The following is a 21,797-nucleotide window of genomic DNA, read 5'->3' as shown; positions in this document are numbered from 1 at the left end:
TTTCTTATAACACTTAAAGACTTTAATCAATAAGCTTAGCAGTTTCTGCTTCTAAATGTTGTGTGCATTTGATCAAACCAGTGTGACATTGTAAAAAAGTGATTTTCTTTAATTTCAAGTACTCATTGAGAAATGCATTTAAAATATTAGCTGTGTTTTTCACATTTTAAAGGTGTATAATATAATTTACTAGCTTTCTAACTCTTAAGTCATTCTTTGTATATAAATAACCATGTGAAAAGTGACAAAATTAGAATTTTTATATGTATGTACATAAAGATTTAATAGGCTTCCCTGGTGGCTCAGTTGTAAAGAATCCTCCTGCCAATTCAGGAGAAGTGAGTTCCATCCCTGGGTAGGGAAGATACCCTGGAGAAGGAACGGCACCCCACTCCAGTATTCTTGCCTGGGAAATCCTATGGACAGAGGAGCCTGGTAGTGTACAGTTGAGGGGATTGCACAGTCAGATGTGACTCAGTGACTAAGAAACAGCAAGAATTTAATATTAGAAGTGTTGTATGCTGCTAAGTTGCTTCAGTTGTGTCCAATTCTGTGCGACCCCAGAGACGGCAGCCCACCAGGCTCCCCTGTCCCTGGGATTCTCCAGGCAAGAACACTGGAGTGGGTTGCCATTTCTTTCTCCAATGCATGAAAGTGAAAAGTGAAAGTGAAGTCGCTCAGTCGTGTCCAACTCCTAGCGACCCCATGGACTGCAGCCTACTAGGCTCCTCCGTCCATGGGATTTTCCAGGCAAGAGTACTGGAGTGGGGTGACATTGCCTTCTCCGAGAAGTGTTGTATATACATATACTAATCTTCCCAACCCAGGGATCAAGCCCAGGTCTCCTGCATTGCAGGCAGATTCTTTACTGTCTGAGCCATGACTTTACCATCTATATATATGCTCATGCATATATGCATGTTCAATATCTTAAAAATTCTCAAATAATTTAAACAAAATTAGTCAGAAGTGAGGGAAATATTAGAATGAGATGTCTATGGTGCAGAGAACAAAAAAAAAGGATTAAAAAGTTAAAAGAAGTGACAAGTATGCAAAGTCAGTTAATTTTTTCTATCCCTAACTTTATAGTGTTTTGAAAATTCTTATTAAGAAATTCTTATGTTTTAGTATTTGTACCTGGTTGTTAATATACCCTACAAAATCTATTCATTACTGAAATAGTGCCCCTTTTTGTAGATAATTCTGGTCAGTGCTGTACTTTTGGCTTTTCTGAGATATAGCAGGGTAACATAGCTTTGGAAGGTCAAGAAGTTGAGCAAATAAATTTTAATTATATAATAGACACTAGGACTCATTTATGCCTTTTGAAGAACAATCTATAAGGTGATATAATTTTGAATGGATAAATAATAAATTATGCAGAAACACTGTATTCCTCCTTTCTTATTGCTGTGAAAACCCCCCAAACTAAACCTTTTTATAGAATTATACAATAGAATTTATTACTTAATGTTGTTTAGTGATACCTATATTGGTTCATATCTAACTGATCCTGTGAAAATGTTTAAATATATTGCTGATTGCAGAGAAATAAGTTCTGTGTTCAAAAGATGAGGATAAAAGACAAATTCATAAACAGGATGATCTGTTCTACTGGAGTATTTTTATTTTAAAACATCTAAATTTACCTGGACATGGAACAACAGACTGGATTCAAATAGGAAAAAGAGTACATCAAGGCTGTATATTGTCACCCTGCTTATTTAACTTCTATGCAAAGTACATCATGAGAAATGCTGGGCTGGAAGAAGCACAAGCTGGAATCAAGATTGCCGGGAGAAATATCAATAACCACAGATATGTAGATGACACCACCCTTATGGCAGAAAGTGAAGAGGAACTGAAAAGCCTCTTGATGAAAGAGACAGAGGAGAGTGAAAAAGTTGGCTTAAAGCTCAACATTCAGAAAATGAAGATCATGGCATCTGGACCCATCACTTCATGGGAAATAGATGGGGAAACAGTGGAAACAATGTCAGACTTTATTATTTTGGGCTCCAAAATCACTGCAGATGGTGACTGCAGCCATGAAATTAAAAGACGCTTACTCCTTGAAAGAAAAGTTATGAGCAACCTAGATAGCATATTCAAAAGCAGAGACATTACTTTGCCAACAAAGGTCCGTCTAGTTAAGGCTATGGTTTTTCCAGTGGTCATGTATGGATGTGAGAGTTGGACTGTGAAGAAAGCTGAGCGTTGAAGAATTGATGCTTTTGAACTGTGGTGTTGGAGAAGACTCTTGAGAGTCCCTTGGACTGCAAGGAGATCCAACCAGTCCATTCTGAAGGAGATCAGCCCTGGGATGTCTTTGGAAGGAATGATGCTAAAGCTGAAACTCCAGTACTTTGGCCACCTCATGCGAAGGGTTGACTCATTGGAAAAGACTCTGATGCTGGGAGGGATTGGGGGCAAGAGGAGAAGGGGACGACAGAGGATGAGATGGCTGGATGGCATCACCAACTCGATGGACATGAGTTTGGGTGAACTCCAGGAGTTGGTGATAGACAGGGAGGCCTGGCGTGCTGCAATTCATGGGGTCTCAGACAGTCGGACACCACAGAGCAATTGAACTGAAAAATGAACTGAAATGAAATTTAACTCACTGAGTAGATAAGTTTCCAGTCTATAATAGACTTATTACAAATGATGATTATTTGCTTTCTTGAGAAATACCTCAGGCATGATATTAAACTTTCATAAACTCGAGCAGTAACAAGGCATGTAACATGTAGGGAAGTACAGAATCTGATATAATTGAAGGAAGTTATCTTTCATCTAAGCAAACAAATGCTAAATTATACATTAAAGTAAATAGATACTGAGATCTGGTCTAATGCTTCCTCATATTTCCTATATAGTAAGCCAACTATTTTGACATTAAGGACATTAAAGCTTCTATTTTCTTCCTTTCAGTTTTGGATGTTAATTACATTTTTGGCTGTCAATGACCTAAGATTAAAGTCAAATCAAACATGTCTTTTCTTTCTCACTGTTACTTCAGATGTATTAAGATTGAAGAGACAAGTTAAGATACTAGTGAAACTTGAAGAATTTGCTTTCTAATATAAAGCACATAGTTTTTTTTCTTATAAGTACTGAAATATAAAGCTTCAGTTCAGTTCAGTCGCTCAGTTGTGTCCAACTCTTTGCGACCCCATGAATCGCAGCATAGCAGGCCTCCCTGTCCATCACCAACTCCCGGAGATTACTCAAACTCACATCCATCAAGTCGGTGATGCCATTGAGCCATCTCATCTGCCCTCATACCCTTCTCCTCCTGCCCCCATCCCTCCCAGCATCAGAGTCTTTTCCAATGAGTCAACTCTTCTCATGAGGTGGCCAAAGTACTGGAGTTTCAGCTTTAGCATCACTCCTTCCAAAGAACACCCAGGGCTGATCTCCTTTAGAATGGACTGGTTGGATCTCCTCGCAGTCCAAGGGACTCTCAAGAGTCTTCTCCAACACCACAGTTCAAAAGCATCAATTCTTCAACGCTCAGCTTTCTTCACAGTCCAACTCTCACATCCATACATGACCACAGGAAAAACCATAGCCTTAACTAGATGGACCTTTGTTGGCAAAGTAATGTCTCTGCTTTTGAATATGTTATCTAGGTTGGTCATAACTTTCCTTTCAATGAGTAAGCGTCTTTTAATTTCATGGCTGCAGTCACCATCTGCAGTGATTTTGGAGCCCAAAATAATAAAGTCTGACACTGTTTCCACTGTTTCCCCCTCTATTTCCCATGAAGTGATGGGTCCAGATGCCATGATCTTCATTTTCTGAATCTTGAGCTTTAAGCCAACTTTTTCACTCTCCTCTTTCTCTTTCATCAAGAGGCTTTTTAGTTCCTCTTCACTTTCTGCCATAAGGGTGGTGTCATCTGCATATCTGTGGTTATTGATATTTCTCCCGGCAATCTTGATTCCAGCTTGTGCTTCTTCCAGCCCAACGTTTCTCATGATGTACTCTGCATATAAGTTAAATAAGCAGGGTGACAATATACAGCCTTAACGTACTCCTTTTCCTTTTTGGAACTAGTCTGTTGTTCCATGTCCAGTTCTAACTGTTGCTTCCTGACCTGCATACAAATTTCTGAAGAGGCAGGTCAGGTGGTCTGGTATTCCCATTTCTTTCAGAATTTTCCACAGTTTATTGTGATCCACACAGTCAAAGGCTTTGGCATAGTCAATAAAGCAGAAATAGATGTTTGTCTGGAACTCTCTTGCTTTTTCCATGATCCAGCTGATGTTGGCAATTTGATCTCTGGTTCCTCTGCCTTTTCTAAAACCAGCTTGAACATCAGGAAGTTCACGGTTCACATATTGCTGAAACCTGGCTGGAGAAATTTGAGCATTATTTTGCTAGCATGTGAGATGAGTGCAATTGTGTGGTAGTTTGAGCATTCTTTGGTTTTGGAATGAAAATTGACCTTTTCCAGTCCTGTGGCCACTGCTGAGGTTTGCAAATTTGCTGGCATATTGAGCGCAGCACTTTCACAGTATCATCTTTCAGGATTTGAAATAGCTCAACTGGAATTCCATCACCTCCACTAGCTTTGTTCGTAGTGATGCTTTCTAAGGCCCACTTAACTTCACATTCCAGGATGTCTGGCTCTAGGTGAGTGATCACACCATCATGATTATCTTGGTCATGAAGATCTTTTTTGTACAGTTCTTCTGTGTATTTTGCCACTCTTCTTAATATCTTCTGCCTCTGTTAGGTCCATACCATTTCTGTCCTTTATTGAGCCCATCTTTGCATGAAATGTTCCCTTGGTATCTCGAATTTTCTTGAAGAGATCTCTCATCTTTCCCATTCTGTTGTTTTCCTCTCTTTCCATTGATTGCTGAGGAAGGCTTTCTTATCTCTTCTTGCTATTCTTTGGAACTCTGCATTCAGATGCTTATATCTTTCCTTTTCTCCTTTGCTTTTTGCTTCTCTTCTTTTCACAGCTATTTGTAAGGCCTCCTTGGACAGCCATTTTGCTTTTTTGCATTTCTTTTCCATGAGGATGGTCTTGATCCCTGTCTCCTATACAATATAATGCTTAGTCATTATTGTATGTGACTCCAAGGATAAATGTCCCCATTTAGAGTCTTAGCAATTGTCCTTGGCTCTCAGAAGCTTTATATATGAGTTACAGTGAAAGTTCCACCATAATTGGTTGACAGCTGAATTTTAATTTATTAGAAAAATATTGGTTATGGTATTGAAATTAATGCTTTGAAAAAACTGAATGTAGATATAAATAAAATTTTATACAAAGTAGACAGATTGAGCAATATGCTTTGAAAACTTGAAGGCTAAATTAAATGTAAACATATACAAAGTATTAAACTTTTTTGTCAAAGATTAAATGTTTTTTCAATACAAGGGCATATTTTCTAGCTATGTATTGAGGAAATAAATGAAACCTGATTCTAACTAATCAGATATACAGCATTATGTAGACATGACATAACACTCATCTCAGTAGGGTTAATTCTTCTGTAATATTTAATTATTTTAACTCCTGAATGTTTACTGAACAATAAATTCCTCTGTATACAAGACTGAATTCACATAACATACAGCACTCCAGGAGCAAGTCCTCTTGAAAGGGACACAGATATAACTAAAAGTAATATTCAAGGAAAGGCAAATACTATAGAAGAAGTGAAAGTGACATGTCAAAAGTAAAGATGTGATTCACTCCACCAGGAGGACTAGAAATTTCTGAGAAGAGTTGTCAAGTAAAAGTAGCAGAATTTCAAAGAGTAGAGGTTAACAGAGGATTTTTAGTACTGAAAGAGAGGAAATAAAAGTGGAATACTTTTGGTTGGTTATCAGGTTGTTAAGCACTGTGGTTAAGTGCTTTTCATACACTGTAATGTAATTGCTTCAAAAATTATTTGAGATAAACAGCATTTGAGGGCTAAGTTACAACATTTATAACTCTTTTTCAGTCATATCAGAGCCCATTTTTATAACAATAAAAGCACCTTATCTTTGTGGACAGAAGAAAGCAATATTTCTGAATCTTATGCTGATAGGCTAGCTTTGGGGATCATTTCAGAGTCAGCCAGTGTTTTTCTTAAGCTAGGTCTGCAATCATACATGCAAATCTAATTTTTCACTTTAATTGGGATATTTGCCATCATATTTATAACTTTGGGGAATCCATTATCAGTTTATGAACTTAGGTGACTTTTCATCAAATAGAAGAGAATAAAAGTAAACTTTGGTGGACAAAACCAGTTCAATATAATAAAATGTTTCTAGTTCTAAATGTCATACATGTGTTTATGCCATAAGGACTTTGTGTGGTATATTTAGCTTATATTCAAGTCTGAGGGGAAAAAAAAAAGAAACACAGGAAAGTATTTTAAAATGAACCCCCTGAAAAAGATAACAATTGATTCAAATAAGAATGCTTAAACCTGATCCTATAATTTCAGTAGAAGTAGTAGAAAGGCTTCTGGTGCCCATTTGTTTTATGGACTCTCTTTTAGCACTACTGTGAAATAATGATGGTCCTTTCCATAAGGCGTTAAAAGAACATCTTAAATGTTTCTCTTTCAGATCAGATCAGATCAGTCGCTCAGTCATGTCCGACTCCTTGTGACCCCATGAATCACAGCACGCCAGGCCTCCCTGTTTCTCTTTACCCAATGTCAATTTGTAAACCAAATTATAAAATATTTTAAAGATTTGTCAAAAAGTAAAGGAGATGAAATTTTAAAGCACGTGGCAGACTTAGAATATTCTAAATTTTTCCTCACTGGTCTAAATGTTACATTTTCTTCAGGCTGTGCATAAAAAACTCTGTTTCAATTTCAGCAATTTGTTTAGGTAACCAAGTCAGCTTCTAACTAGATACATGACCATGGAAAACTAATTCAAACTCTCAGATACTCAGTTCTTTCATGTGTAAACTGCTAGGATTGAAATATATGTTCCTTATGTCCCAATCAACTTTAAAAATTCTGCTGGAAGTAGATGTTTTCTTGAATTACAGCTGCTATAGCATGGAATGGAGAAGGAAATGGCCACCCGCTCCAGTATTCGTGCCTGGAGAATCCCAGGGACAGAGGAGACTGGTGGGCTGCCATCTATGGGTGGCACAGAGTCGGACACAACTGACATGACTTAGCAGCAGCAGCAGCATAGCATAGAAAGAAAGATGCACAGCTATTGTAGACTGATTAGAATGTAACTAGTTCAGTAGGAATACATACAATTGGAAACCAAATGTACAAATGTTGCAAATACTTTCTGGAAATTGGAAAACATTTAAAAATTGTTTTTCTCAATGGGCCAAAATCAAGAAAATCTATGGATCTATTATTGTTCAACTTTTCTGAAAGACAAAAGATTTTTTTCTATTCCCTCATTTTGCTGCTCTTTTTCTTTTTCTTTTCTTGCTACTCAGTATGATCAGAATGATAGACTAGGCTTAAAGTCTCAAACAGTATAATTTAATGTAGATTCTGATGGTTGTATATAAGTAAATTTATGTTCCTCTGTACTGAAATCCTTTTATTGTTCATGTTTATTTTTCATTATTTGTTACATATATAAAACTTTCGTTATTTTCATTCTTTCCCATTTAATATTTGTAATCTATTCTATTATTACTACAGTTAAGAGAAATTATATTTAGAAGGGGATCAACTCTATGATGATGGATAGCGACTAGACCTGTTGGTAGTGAATTTGTATTTCAAGCAAATGTAAAACTATAACTGTACACCTGAAATTTATATAATGAAAAAGAACATCTATGATTTAAATTGCATAAACATTTTATTCAAAGCAATCTATTAGTCAGGGCTTCCCAGGTGGCTTAGTGATAAAAAAAAAAATCTACCTGCCAATGCATGAGGCATGGCTTCGATCCCTGGTTTGGGGAGATCTGCTAAAGAAGGAAATGGCAATCTACTCCAGCCAGAGGAGTCTGGCAGGCTGTAGTCCATGGGGTTACAAAAGAGATGGATGAGACTTAGCAACTAAACAACAACATGTCTTAGACAATGCATGGTCAATAGTTACTGCTAATTTTGGGCATCTTTCCTGTGCCTCATGGCTATCTGTATGTCTTCTTTGGAAAAGTATCTCTTTAGGTCTTTAATTGGGTTGTTCACTTTATTGAGTTTTAAGAGTTCTTTGTATATTTTGAATAGCAGTTCTTAATCAGATATTTCTTTTGAAACCATTTGTTCCAGTATTTAGCTTTTCTTCTCATTCTTTTGACAGTGTCTGTGCAGAATAGAAGTTCATTTTGTTTTGGTTTTTTTGCTTGAATGAAGTTCAATTCACCATTTGTTTCTTTAGTAGATCGTCTCTTTGGTGTTTAAAAATTCCTTGCAAAACCCAACATCATCTCATTTTATCTGATGTTATTTTCTAGGAGTTTTATAGTTTTTGTCTTTAACATTTTTATCTATGGTCCATTTTGAGTTAATTTTTTGAAAGGTATGAGATCTGTGTCTAAATTTGTTTTTTCCTCTTATATATAGACTTTTTTTAGAGCAGCTTTTGTTTAACATCAAAATTGAGAGAAACATACAGAGAGTTCCCGTTACACACTGCCTCAACAATGCATAGCTTCTCCCATTATCAACATTCCCCCACTAGAGTGGTATATTTGTTGCAATTGATGAATCTATATGGAAAAAATCATAATCACCCAAGACCATAGTTTACATTAGGGTTTACTCTTGGTACTGCACTTTCTATAGGTTCGGACAAATGTATAAAGACATATATCCATCATAGTATCATACAGAGCATTTTCACAGCACTGTACTCTGCCTATTCATCCATTATTTTATCCCAACCAACTCCTGGAAACTACTGACCAGAATGCCATATAATTAGGATCATGCAGTGTATAAGGTTTTCAGATCGGCTTTTTTTCACTTAGTTATATGTACATGTATATGTGTATATATATTGTTTGTTTGTTTTTGCACAAGGGTGTTCAATTGTTCTAGCCCTGTTTGTTAAAAAATGAAACAAAACTATCCTTTCTCTGTTGGAAAATCTTTGCCCCTTTGTCAAAGATTAACTGACTATATATTGTCATATTTTGAGTATTTTGTGTATTTTGAGGTTCTATATAATGTCCCATTGATCTATCTATTCTTTCCCCCACTTAATTTTATTGTTTTCTAGAAGGTTATTTTTATAAAGTATCATTTATATTATCAATTTCTAGAATAGCAATAGTCTAAAGCTAATACATCCATGGAATGCATTTAATGTACGCATTTTCATTTTAAATTTCTTCACTCAGAACTTAAACAAAAGCATTTCATAATTGAATACTAAAATAAATTTTTTTATTTTACACATCTTTGTTTTATACATTAAAGAATTAAGAATTGTTATTTGGCAATAAGTCCAAATGATGAAAATTGTAGCTTAGCTTTAGTTTTACAAGATAAATATCATTAAACTCATGCAGATTGGTTATCTATTTAGATAAAAGTTATTTTTGCCTTGTGCCATATTCTAAAATAAATTTCAGATACAGTAAATATGACAAATGAGAGTAACTTTTAAAAAGTATAGGAAAATATATGCCTGAACTCAAGCTGAGGAAGTTCTTACAAAGTATTTCATCAAAGGAAAGATTGATGTCTTGACTATAAAAAATTTAATTATCCTGAAGTGAAAAAAAAAAGACATCATAAGCAAATGTCAAATGTTTGCCATATATGTAAATCAAAGACTTTATATTCTAATCTATAAAACTTTCAAGAAATCAATAAGCAAAAGATTAACACTCTATTAGAAAAATAAAAGGGAAACCCATGCAAGGAACATAAGAAATACTAATGGCCAATAAACCTATGGAAAAAGGGTTTAATAACAAAAAATGCATGTTAAAACAATAAAATACCTTATTTTGCTTTCACATTGGATTTTAAAAAAAATTTAATACCAAGTATTGGCAAGATTGCATAGAAGCAAGTTAATGAAAGGAGCTGATATTTATTGAGGATTAACTCTGAGCCAAGAAAGCTCACATATGTCTGATAGGATTGTACACTGCTAGCAAACTAAAGCAAAAACAAAAATGTGTATTTTATAATTACTTTCTAACCTCATTTTGTTTTATAAATTTAATAGTTGTTTTCTTTTTAAGAATGTGCTTACATTTTTTTTTTGACTCCTCAGTTTAAGGTTTTTTGATTAAGGCATGAATAGTATGACTTGCTTATAATATATTTGTCCTAAAATTTATTAATATAACTTATTTTGTCATATAATAACTTTAAATTTTATTTATTTGCTGCTATGTAATTCACCTATTAGCAGAACAAAATAGGACAATGAAGAACTCATCATGTTTCTATATTTTCCCTGATGTTTACTGCCTTAGTTAAATCACTTTTGTGTTTCCTTCCAATCTAAATAATTGCACTTTTTGCAATTGCCCAAATTTGTGCCAGAATTTTTGTAGTAGAAGCAAATAGAGCACTATGATATAATCACATCATTAAAATTGAGACAAGGTTGCTTAAGAGAAAAATAGAAAGCTGTAACCTGAAAGTTGCAAAATATTTTTCTAAGAGAAGCAAGAAAATGAGCAGCAAACAGTGAATGTACATTTACTGTAAATTCCAGAGGGGTCCCATATTTTCTGTCTTCAGTAAGAAAGCATTGTTAATCAGTCCCAACAATTTTTAGGACTAAGATTAACTTTTATCTGAGAACCTAAATAAGCCTAAGTCATGACTACCAATATATTCAAAACCTTCATCACACCACGAGGGGTTTTATCCTAGTGGAAAACTGTGGGATATTGTTAAAATTGCTTCTGTCAAGAAAAACATAGGAACAACAACATTATGACTCTGAATTATGTATGAATATAAGTATGTTTTATCTACTTCCACAGAAACTTTGAGGAGGGACATTTCATCCTTTATTAAGCTATTAGTTATTGAGCATGGATAATGTGGGTAGTACTGCTCTATGTGGGCTTCCCAGGTGGCACTAGCAGTGAAGAATCCACCTGCCAATGCAGGAGACATGAGTTTTTTCCCTGGGTTGGGAAGATCCCCTGGAGGACGGCATGAAAACTCATTCCAGTATTCTTGCATAGAGAATCCCATGGACAGAGGAGTCTGGTGGGTCCCAATCCATTGGATCACAGTCTGACACTACTTAAGTGGCTTAGCATGCATGCATGCACTGCGCAATGTGCTTGGAAACATCATTGAAAACATAGATGAAAATATATCCTGTTGACTTCTAATTATACCAAAAGAATGTGTGTGTTTAGTCACTCAGTCATGTCTGACTCTTTGTGACCCCTTGGACTGGAGCCCATCAGGTTCCTCTGTCCATGGGTTTCTCCAGACAACAATACTGGAGTGGGTGGCCATTTCCTTCTCCAGGGGATCTTCCTGATCCAGGGATTGAACCTGGATTTCCTGTATTGCAGGCAGACTCTTTACTGCCTGAGCCATCAGGGAAGTCCCAATAAAGATTGTCTATATAGCAAATTTTACAGCAAGTTAGAAGGTGATTAGTAATGTGGAAATTAAAAAAAAAAAGAAATGTGAAATGATAAGGGCTAGGGTGAGAGTGAAGGAAGGTTGTAAATTTACAGATGGTCAGGAGTTGAAAAGTGAACAAATACTTTCAGAAAGGTAAGGAAGTTAGCCATGGCATAGCTAGAGGAAGAACACTTTCAAGAAGAAGAAGCAGAAAATGCAGAGGTTGAAAAGATCAAGTATGACAGTCATGCTGGTCTAGGTACTTTAGGATTAGCATGGGAAGCAGAGTGGGTGGAACAGAATGAATGGAGAGGAGGATAATAAGGAGTCAGATCAGAGAAGTAATGAGGATGGGAGGGTGTGACTCATGTTGGATTTGGTGGGCCTCTCTAAAGACTTCTGACCTTATTGAAACAGTGAGCCATGGGAGAATTTTGAGTGAAAGATATAAATTATACATCATTTAAAGTACCGATTTCATTCTGTGTTGCAAATAAACTGTAGAGGGGTGAATGGGTAAGGTAGAAGCAGGAAAACGGTAGCAACCCAGGCAAAAGATGTTGAAGCCTAGTGTCAACCTAGAAACATAGAGAAAGCAGTAGATTCTGGATATGTTTTTAACACAGAGCTAACATTTTCTGGTGGATTGGAACTGGAATGTGAGAGAGAGAGAGTGCTGAGGACAACCTTCTCTCTGCCCAGGAGAGAGACATTCATTTGTATCTTTCAAGGTTGTTCACTGTATAACCATCCTTGACAAGATACTTTGGAAGTAAGACAGTGTCTTTCTCTTAAGATGTGCAATATGTGAGGTGCATGGAGAATTGTCTACCATTAACCAATTTTTCTCTCATGCAAATTCCTTTATAAGGTGAAATAATGGTGCTATACACTTGGCCATACATTAGACTTTGATGACAATGTTCAAAAGCAAGCCTCACCTGAAGCCATGCTCGTCTTTAAACATTTTAGTTCCTATATTGTTTGTGGATTTGAGTTGTATTTTTAGTTACTTATAATCAGAAATGTATTCTTTTATTCTTTATGATTAAACTTAAACTATACTTCTCCCTATAACTTTCTAATTATTACAGAGTACTTTGGTCTATTTTATCACATAATTACTATTTATAGCATTTAAAAACTTTGATCTACTTTCATTCCAATTTTCTAAAATTTTAGTATTTTTTTAGTTTACCTTTGAGTTTTTTTATAAATTCCATGAGAATGTCATGATTCATTCAACATTTCTTTTTATAGGTAGAAAGCATATCTCTGCTCAGAGTGGTATGAGAAATTATAGCTCATAATAACATTCAATAATCATAGATATGCTCTTTCCATTAATACTAATACTTAAAAATTAAATCTGGATGAGTGACATTACCAAAATGGCAGAGTGTGAAACCTCTTGCCAGTCCACTTGCCCCTCAAAGATCAACAACTAGACAGCTATCCATAAACAAAAGCAGCTCTTAGAGTCCATGGGGTATGAAACTTCAGGAAACACAGTAGAACAAAAACACCTGAGAAGAACCACACAAAAGGGAAAGGAGAACAGCTTTCTTTTGCCTGCATTATCCCACCTCACAGGCAGGCACAGCTCACATCTAAGAGGGCAAACCTCACCTAGAAAGAGTTACCCGCAACTGGGAAGGAGAGAAGGAAATGAGTGACCAGCTTCCCCAGCTATTTGGGGCACTACATGAAGAATCTTGCTTTAGTTTCACCCCATCCAGAGACTGAAGAGCTGAGATGGCCAGGAACAAAAAAGAACAAGGGCTATGGGTATTAGCCACACAATGGGAGTGACCAGGGTTCCCAGTGACCTATTCTACAGAGGACCCCAGAAGTTTTTACTACTGAAGATCCCAGTGGTCAGCACAACTACCACAGACCCCTACAGAGCTGACCATTTTTTTCTGCCCCACAGATACAGTTTGCAGGTGCTATCTGCCTGAGTCCTTACCTGCTCTCTCTCCCTCCTACCCTGCCAGAACAAGGATCTGCACATGCCTCCAGTCTGTGCCTTTGTGTCTGCATGAGTGCAAGACAGTAGCCTAGATCTGGGTGACTGATCCTTATGGCTGTGTGAGCCTTGGGGGTAGACCCTGTGTACATGCACACTGCAGTTCTGACGCCTGTGACTGGGTCCCTATGTAGATGCCTCTGGTGAGTTACAGTGAATATGAAATGTACACTCAGATCAGGCCCCATTTCCTCTCATTGGCCTGTACAATTAGTCTCACCTACAGGTATGTCCACCAGCTCTGCACCTACACATTTCTAGTCTAGATCATTTCACTAGCCTCCACTCTCATGAACTCACCCGTAGGAAGACCCTGCAATGGCAAGAGTGCAGTAGAATGCTGATAGCTAGGGCCCCCACAGCTGCTTATGAGCCCAACTCTGGACCTGTCTCTTCTAGATGGCCTGCTCTGCTGGCCTTACTTGCTACTAGACCCTCTGACTGTGTATCTGCATCCTACTACCCGACTTCCCTCAGCAGCCTTCCCTGTTGTGCTCATGTCTCTGGCAAGTTCCCAAAACCATGGAAGTGCATACTGACCCCAGAACCCCTGCAGTTGCCTGAGTGGCTGCAGTTAGCCTTGGCTTTTGCTGCTGGTCCTGGCCCCCACCAAAATATGTGTATTTGCAACCTGCCCCAACCCAGGTTGTACATATGACAGACTCCAACTATCACCACTGCCTGCCACTGGACCTGCAGGCACTCCTGAGAGCCCCAGCATCACTATCCTAATCCTCCCCTGGAGGAGGTCATGGTAACCTACTCTATTATTCTTGCCTGGAGAATCTCATGAACAGAGGAGCCTGGCAGGCAATGGTCCATAGGGTCACAAACAGTCAGACACAACTGAAGTAACTTAGCACACACAAAAGGATTATAAACCATCATCAAGTATGATTTATCCCTAGGATACAATTATGATTTAAATCAGTAAATGTGAAACATGACACTAATGGCATGAAAGACAAAAATCATATGATTATCTCAATAGATGAAGAAAAAGCATTTGACAAAACTAACGTTTTTTTGAAGGGGATGGTGGAGAGATACTGGAAGATCAGTTCAGTTCAGTGGCTCAGTCATGTCTGACTCTTTGCTGACCCCATGAATCGCAGGACGCCAGGCGTCCCTGTCCACCACCAATTCCCGGAGTTTACTCAAACTCATGTCCATTGAGTTGGTGATGCTATCCAGCCATCTCATCCTCTGTTGTTCCTTTCTCCTCCTGCCCCCAATCCCTCCCAGCATCAGAGTCTTTTCCAATGAGTCAACTCTTTGCATGAGGTGGCCAAAGTATTGGAGCTCCAGCCTCAGTGTCAGTCCTTCCAATGAACACCCAGGACTGATCTCCTTTAGAATGGACTGGTTGGATCTCCTTGCAGTCCAAGGGACTCTCAAGAGTCTTCTCCAACACCACAGTTCAAAAGCATCAATTCTTTGGCGCTCAGCTTTCTTCACAGTCCAACTCTCACATCCACACATCACCATTGGAAAAATCATGGCCTTGACTAGACAGACCTTTGTTGACAAAGTAATGTCTCTGCTTTTTAATAAGCTATGTAGGTTGGTCATAACTTCCCTTCCAAGGAGTAAATGTCTTTTAATTTCATGGCTGCAGTCACCATCTGCGGTGATTTTGGAGCCCAAAAAAATAAAGTCTGACACTGTTTCCACTGTTTCCCCATCTATTTCCCATGAAGTGATGGGACTGGATGCCATGATCTTCGTTTTCTGAATGTTGAGCTTTAAGCCAATTTTTTCACTCTCCTCTTTCACTTTCATCAAGAGGCTCTTTAGTTCTTCTTCACTGTCTCCCATAAGGGTGGTGTCATCTGCATATCTGAGGTTATTGATATTTCTCCCAGCAATCTTGATTCCAGTTTGTGCTTCTTCCAGCCCAGCGTTTCTCATGATATACTCTGCATATAAGTTAAATAGGCAGGGTGACAATTTACAGCCTTAACATACTCCTTTTCCTATTTGGAATCAGTCTATTGTTCCATGTCCAGTTCTAACTGTTGCTTCTTGACCTGCATATAGGTTTCTCAAGAGGCAGTTCAGGTGGTCTGGTATTCACATAGTGGAAGATAAGTTATTATATTACCTTTAAGAAAGGAAAGATTAAATTGTAAGCATAAAGCCTGAAAGCTATCCAGTACACTCATGCTCAGTTGCTTCAATCATGTCCAACTCTTTGTGACCCCATGGACTATAGCCTGCTAATCTCCTCACCCATGGGGATACTCTAGGCAAGAATACTGGATTGGGTTGCTATGCCCTTTTCCAGGGGATCTTCCAGACCCTATCTCTTATGTCTCCTACATTTGCAGGTAGGTTCTTTAGCACTAGAGCCAGCTGAGAAGCCTGAAAGCTGTCAAGTAATGATAGTTAATTTTAATAGTATGTTTCCAAAGGCCAGCTATTGTTCTTTGTAACACACATTAACTGATTTAATTAATCCTTAACACAGCACCAGGAATTATGCATGTTTCTTATCATCAGGCCACTAAGACACAAAGAGTAACTTAACCAAGGTTGTGCAGGATTCTTGCCCAGAATCCCTGCCTCAGCTACTCCATTTATTGTTTGTTGAACATCATAGGTCTTTATGCTTCTAATTTTGTATACTCTAACCTATACTTCCTGGAAAAGGTCAGTTTTCATTCCAATCTCAAAGAAGGCAATGCCAAAGAATGCTTAAACTACCGAACAATTGCACTCATCTCACACGCTAGTAAAGTAATGCTCAAAATTCTCCAAGCCAGGCTTTAGCAATATGTGAACCGTGAACTTCCTGATGTTCAAGCTGGTTTTAGAAAAGGCAGAGGAACCAGAGATCAAATTTCCAACATCCCCTGGATCATGGAAAAAGCATGAGAGTTCCAGAAAAACATCTATTTCTGCTTTATTGACTATGCCAAAGCCTCTGACTGTGTGGATCACAATAAACTGTGGAAAATTCTGAAAGAGATGGGAATACCAGACCACCTAATCTGCCTCTTGAGAAATTTGTATGCAGGTCAGGAAGCAACAGTTAGAACTGGACATGGAACAACAGACTAGTTCCAAATAGGAAAAGGAGTACGTCAAGGCAGTATATTGTCACCCTGTTTATTTAACTTCTATGCAGAGTACATCATGAGAAACACTGGACTGGAAGAAACACAAGCTGGAATCAAGATTGCCATGAGAAATATCACTAACCTCAGATATGCAGATGACACCACCCTTATGGCAGAAAGTGAAGAGGAACTAAAAAGCCTCTTGATGAAAGTGAAAGAGGAGAGTGAAAAAGTTGGCTTAAAGCTCAACATTCAAAAAACGAAGATCATGGCATCTGGTCCCATCACTTCATGGGAAATAGATGGGGAAACAGTGGAAACAGTGTCAGACTTTATTTTTCTGGGCTCCAAAATCACTGCAGATGGTGACTGCAGCCATGAAATTAAAAGACGCTTACTTCTTGGAAGGAAAGTTATGATCAACCTAGATAGCATATTCAAAAGCAGAGACATTACTTTGCCAACAAAGTCCATCTAATCAAGGCTATGGTTTTTCCTGTGGTCATGTATGGATGTGAGAGTTGGACTGTGAAGAAGGCTGAGTGCCGAAGAATTGATGCTTTTGAACTGTGGTGTTGGAGAAGACTCTTGAGAGTCCCTTGGACTGCAAGGAGATCCAACCAGTCCATTCTGAAGGAGATCAGCCCTGGGATTTCTTTGGAAGGAATGATGCTAAAGCTGAAACTCCAGTACTTTGGCCACCTCATGCGAACAGTTGACTCACTGGAAAAGACTCTGAAGCTGGGAGGGATTGGGGGCAAGAGGAGAAGGGGACGACAGAGGATGAGATGGCTGGATGGCATCACCGACTCGATGGACGTGAGTCTGAGTGAACTCCGAGAGTTGGTGATGGACAGGGAGGCCTGCTGTGCTGGGATTCATGGGGTTGCAAAGAGTCAGACACGACTGAGTGACTGATCTGATCTGATTTGATCTGAACCTATACTTCTAATACTCTAACCTAGCTTGAGAATATTGTGTGCACGCTCAGTCATGTTCAACTCTATGACCCTATAGACTGCAGCCCCCCAGGCTCCTCTGTCTATGGGATTCTCCAGGCAAGAATACTTGAGTGGGCTGCCATTTCTTCCACCAAGGGATCTTCCAAATCCAGGAATTGAACTGGTGTCTCAGCATCTCCTGCATTGGCAGGTAGATTTTTTACCACTAGCACCACCAACCACCTGGGAAGCCCCAACTTGAGAGTATTACATCATTCTATTCGGTTGTTATCCATTGCTTGCATTTAGTTTGCCATACTTATACATATCTTTCATGTAAGATTTATTTATAAGGGGTGGAACATAAGTTTTCATGTTAAAGAGAAACTTAGAGTTTGCCAGCTTTGACCTTGAAGTTTTGATGCTCTCAGAGGTATTTTGCAAGTAAGTCCTTTTAATATGAAAATAAGTACAAGGATGGTGATGAGATTCACAGAATCAGTTTCATAGGAACTCTTCACCATCTGGCTATTCTATCAGTAGAGTAGCATTGAAAATCCCCGCAAGAAACAAACATGTTTGTGTCTGTCAAAAGAAGGGCACCTAAGAAACCAATAGGAAAGTTCTGAAGCCTATGTTTATCATTGGTATGAATTTATGACTGTATAAAGCAATAGTATTCTCTTATCCATACACAATATCGGCTGTATTACTATAAGAAATATATATTAGTGATCAAAAATATCTGAGGATAAACTAACACATGATAGGTGATACTGTGTAGACAGATCTTGGTACAGCCTGGAGTTAACAGGGAGCACATATACCTTCTTCATGTCTCTCTAGCACCTCCCACCTAAGGGAAATAATAGCACGTTTCAGGTTACAGCTCTATTTATCTCTTAAACTACCCTGTTTCAACTTGGAGTTATGATTATAACATAATGTTGTATCTACCTTAACTACATAGTTCCTGGCATTACTTGGAGAAACAGAAATGTATAATTATTTGGTGTGGAAGACAGAAGCCCTCAAGGGAATTTTTTTAACGGAATTTAAAGTCGAAGACGTAGAGAAAAATGATTATCTCATCATAAAAGAGTTAGTTAAGTTGTGGTAAAAGAGCAACAGAAAACAACTCTATTAATGCAGGCAAAACAGTAAAATCACTACACAAGAGCTGACAGAGCAAATGCAGTGCTCATACTGAGTACCCTGAGCTCTGGGGCCAGTCATGTCCTTTCCTCTGTGTTATCCAGGCTGGCTGAGGCTGCGGCAGGGCTGAATTCAGACACTAGATAGAGCCTGGGACCCGTAGGCCTGTGCACATGTGTATAAAATGGAAATCACGAATGGAGACCTCTAATAGTATAAGATTCTAAATTATACTATATTTTTTAAATATCATAGAAAGTTTTGATATTTGGGAAAAAAACAACAATAGTTTAACTTTCCTTAATCTCATTGCCTACATAGACTGCACATTTTTTGAGGGAGAGAAGAAGACTATGTAGCAAAATAACTTGAATAATTGGCACAAGAGCTATTTATTTGATTCCAGAATATAAATACATCTTCTGGTTAGAAGGGCAGCAATTTGGGGGAGCTACAGACAGACTCCTTTGAACTCTCAGAAATAAGGTTTACTACAGCAGGCTTAATTCAATCAAAAAACACAGTTTTTCTGAACCTCCCTACAATTTCTTTTGTATCTCTAAAAGTAGAAAGCAGAGGGGATAAAGGGTAGGGTGCTTTCTTTCAAGTGGGGAGCCTCTGGGTTCTTATTGCAACAACCAGTCCCCTAGAGAAAAATTCGAGAGGTCAATTCCCTTTATCCTATTTTTACACTGAAAGCATACAGTTCTCACTAAATCATGTGAATCATCTCACTAAATCATATAAACTAACAGCATTACCCCAAATGACAAAACATACTTGAAGTGACAAATTTAGGACATTGTATTACATTTATTATCACAGAAGAATTTGCTTTGATATGCAAATTTTAAAATGCATGAATATATGGGTCTAAGCCAAAAATAATCAATAAAAGACAACAGGGTGCAATTTTCATAATTGCAAGCTGCACTAAACAATATAGCAAGATTTAAGGTACAGTCTTGATTGTTACTTTATGATAAATGCATGCCCTTCGGTTGTCTTCTAGGGAGTAGAAATGTCAGTTACTGCAGGTTAAATTTCTTTAAGATTTTCTTCAGAGACAGTAAAACTGGACATTTTGCTCCTCAGACAACATTTCAGAAAGGATTTAAGAAAATTATTTTCTTGCCATAAAGTCATAACTGTCTTGTGTTTTTTGTTAGATCATTCTAGTAGGAATCAGAGAAGGCGGATTAGAGTCAAGAGTGGTGCTATGGTGGCAGGTCTGGAGATTTGTGAGAAGGTTTAGGGGAGGAGTGGACAAAGCCTGGACCAAGACATTGACAGTGAGTGTCATTTAGGATGGTTTTGGATTAGAGAAACCTCCCTGAGGTGGAACTGTGTGCCACTGGAGAGTAGGAGGTGAGGAGAAGGAGTAGGAGGAGCCGAGTACCATGCCCTATCCAAGCAGAAATGCAATGACTTCTCCTGTAAACTTTTCAGAGGAATACAAGTTTGTCTAATTTTTCCATACAATAGTTTAAGAGTGATCTCAACACATAACTAATGTATAAACTTTTACCCAGCCTTTTGAATTTTAGCATTCAAGAGATTCCCCCTAATAATCTTTAACAGACAAACCAACAACAACAACAAAAAATACGTAGGTGGAGAAAATTTAACTACAGATTTAGAGTACATTCAGTTCAGTTCAGTTCAGTTCAGTTGCTCAGTTGTGTCTGACTCTCTGACTCCATGAACCGCAGCACGCCAGGCCTCTGTGTCCATCACCAACTCCCGGAGTTTACCCAAACTCATGTCCATTGAATCGGTGATGCCATCCGACCATCTCACCCTCTGTCATCCCCTTTTCCTCCCACTATCAATCTTTCCCAGCATCAGGGTCTTTTCAAATGAGTCAGCTCTTCACATCAGGTGGCCAAAGTATTGGAGTTTCAGCTTCAACATCAGTCCTTCCAAAGAACACCCAGGACTGATCTCCTTTAGGATGGACTGGTTGGATCTCCTTGCTATCCAAGGGACTCTCAAGAGTCTTCTCCAACAACACAGTTCAAGAGCATTAATTCTGTGCTCAGCTTTCTTTATAGTCCAACTCTCACATCCATACATGACTACTGGAAAAACCATAGCCTTGACTAGACAGACCTGGGTTGACAAAGTAATATCTCTGCTTTTTAATGTGCTGTCTAGGTTGGTCATACTTTCCTTCCAATGAGTAAGCATCTTTTTATTTCATGGCTGCAATCACCATATGCAGTGATTTTGGAGCCCCAAAATATAAAGTCAGCCACAGTTTCCACTGTTTCCCCATCTATTTGCCATGAAGTGGTGGGACTGGATGCCATGATCTTAGTTTTCTGAATGTTGAGCTTTAAGCCAACTTTTTCACTCTCCTCTTTCACTTTCATCAAGAGGCTCTTTAGTTCTTCACTTTCTGCCATAAGGGTGGTGTCATCTGCCTATCTGAGGTTATTAATATTTCTCCCAGCAATCTTGATTCCAGCTTGTGCTTTTTCCAGCCCAGTGTTTCTCATGATGTACTCTGCATATAAGTTAAATAAGCAGGATGACAATAGAGTACATTATTAAATACAAAATTAAATCAATTAACCAAAAATATCCCTTTCTTTAAGCCTTTAACTAATTAAAATTTTGCCACAGAGAACATAGATTGAGTAGATAATAAATGCAAACAAAGCCACTTACCTTCATTTCCCACACCATCATTCATAATTCCTCCAAGCCACATCATTTGCTCTAGGTCTGTGTGTGTGTTAAGTCACTTCAGTCATGTCTAGCTCTATAGACTGTCACCCAACATGGTCCTATGTCCATGGGCTTGGATTCTCTAGGTAAGAATATTGGCATGGGGTTGCCATTTCCTTCTTCAGGGAATCTTCCTGACCCAGGGATCAAACCTGTATCCATTACATCTCCTGCATTGTCAGGTAACTTCTTTACCACCAGCGCTACCTGGGAAGCGATCTGCTGTATAGCGGCCATACATATTTGGGGTGATGTCTGGAACCTGGAACTCTGCCTCTAGTTGCCCCAGGGGAATATCTTTCAGAGGCATCTTAAGGTGAGTTCAGAATACAATAAGACTGTCATCAAGGGCTAACCAATG

This window comes from Bos mutus, chromosome 9 (assembly GCF_027580195.1).
Source record: "Bos mutus isolate GX-2022 chromosome 9, NWIPB_WYAK_1.1, whole genome shotgun sequence".
Taxonomy (NCBI): domain Eukaryota; kingdom Metazoa; phylum Chordata; class Mammalia; order Artiodactyla; family Bovidae; genus Bos; species Bos mutus.
The sequence above is the reverse complement of the archived record's forward strand: the minus strand, read 5'-3'. Positions refer to the sequence as shown.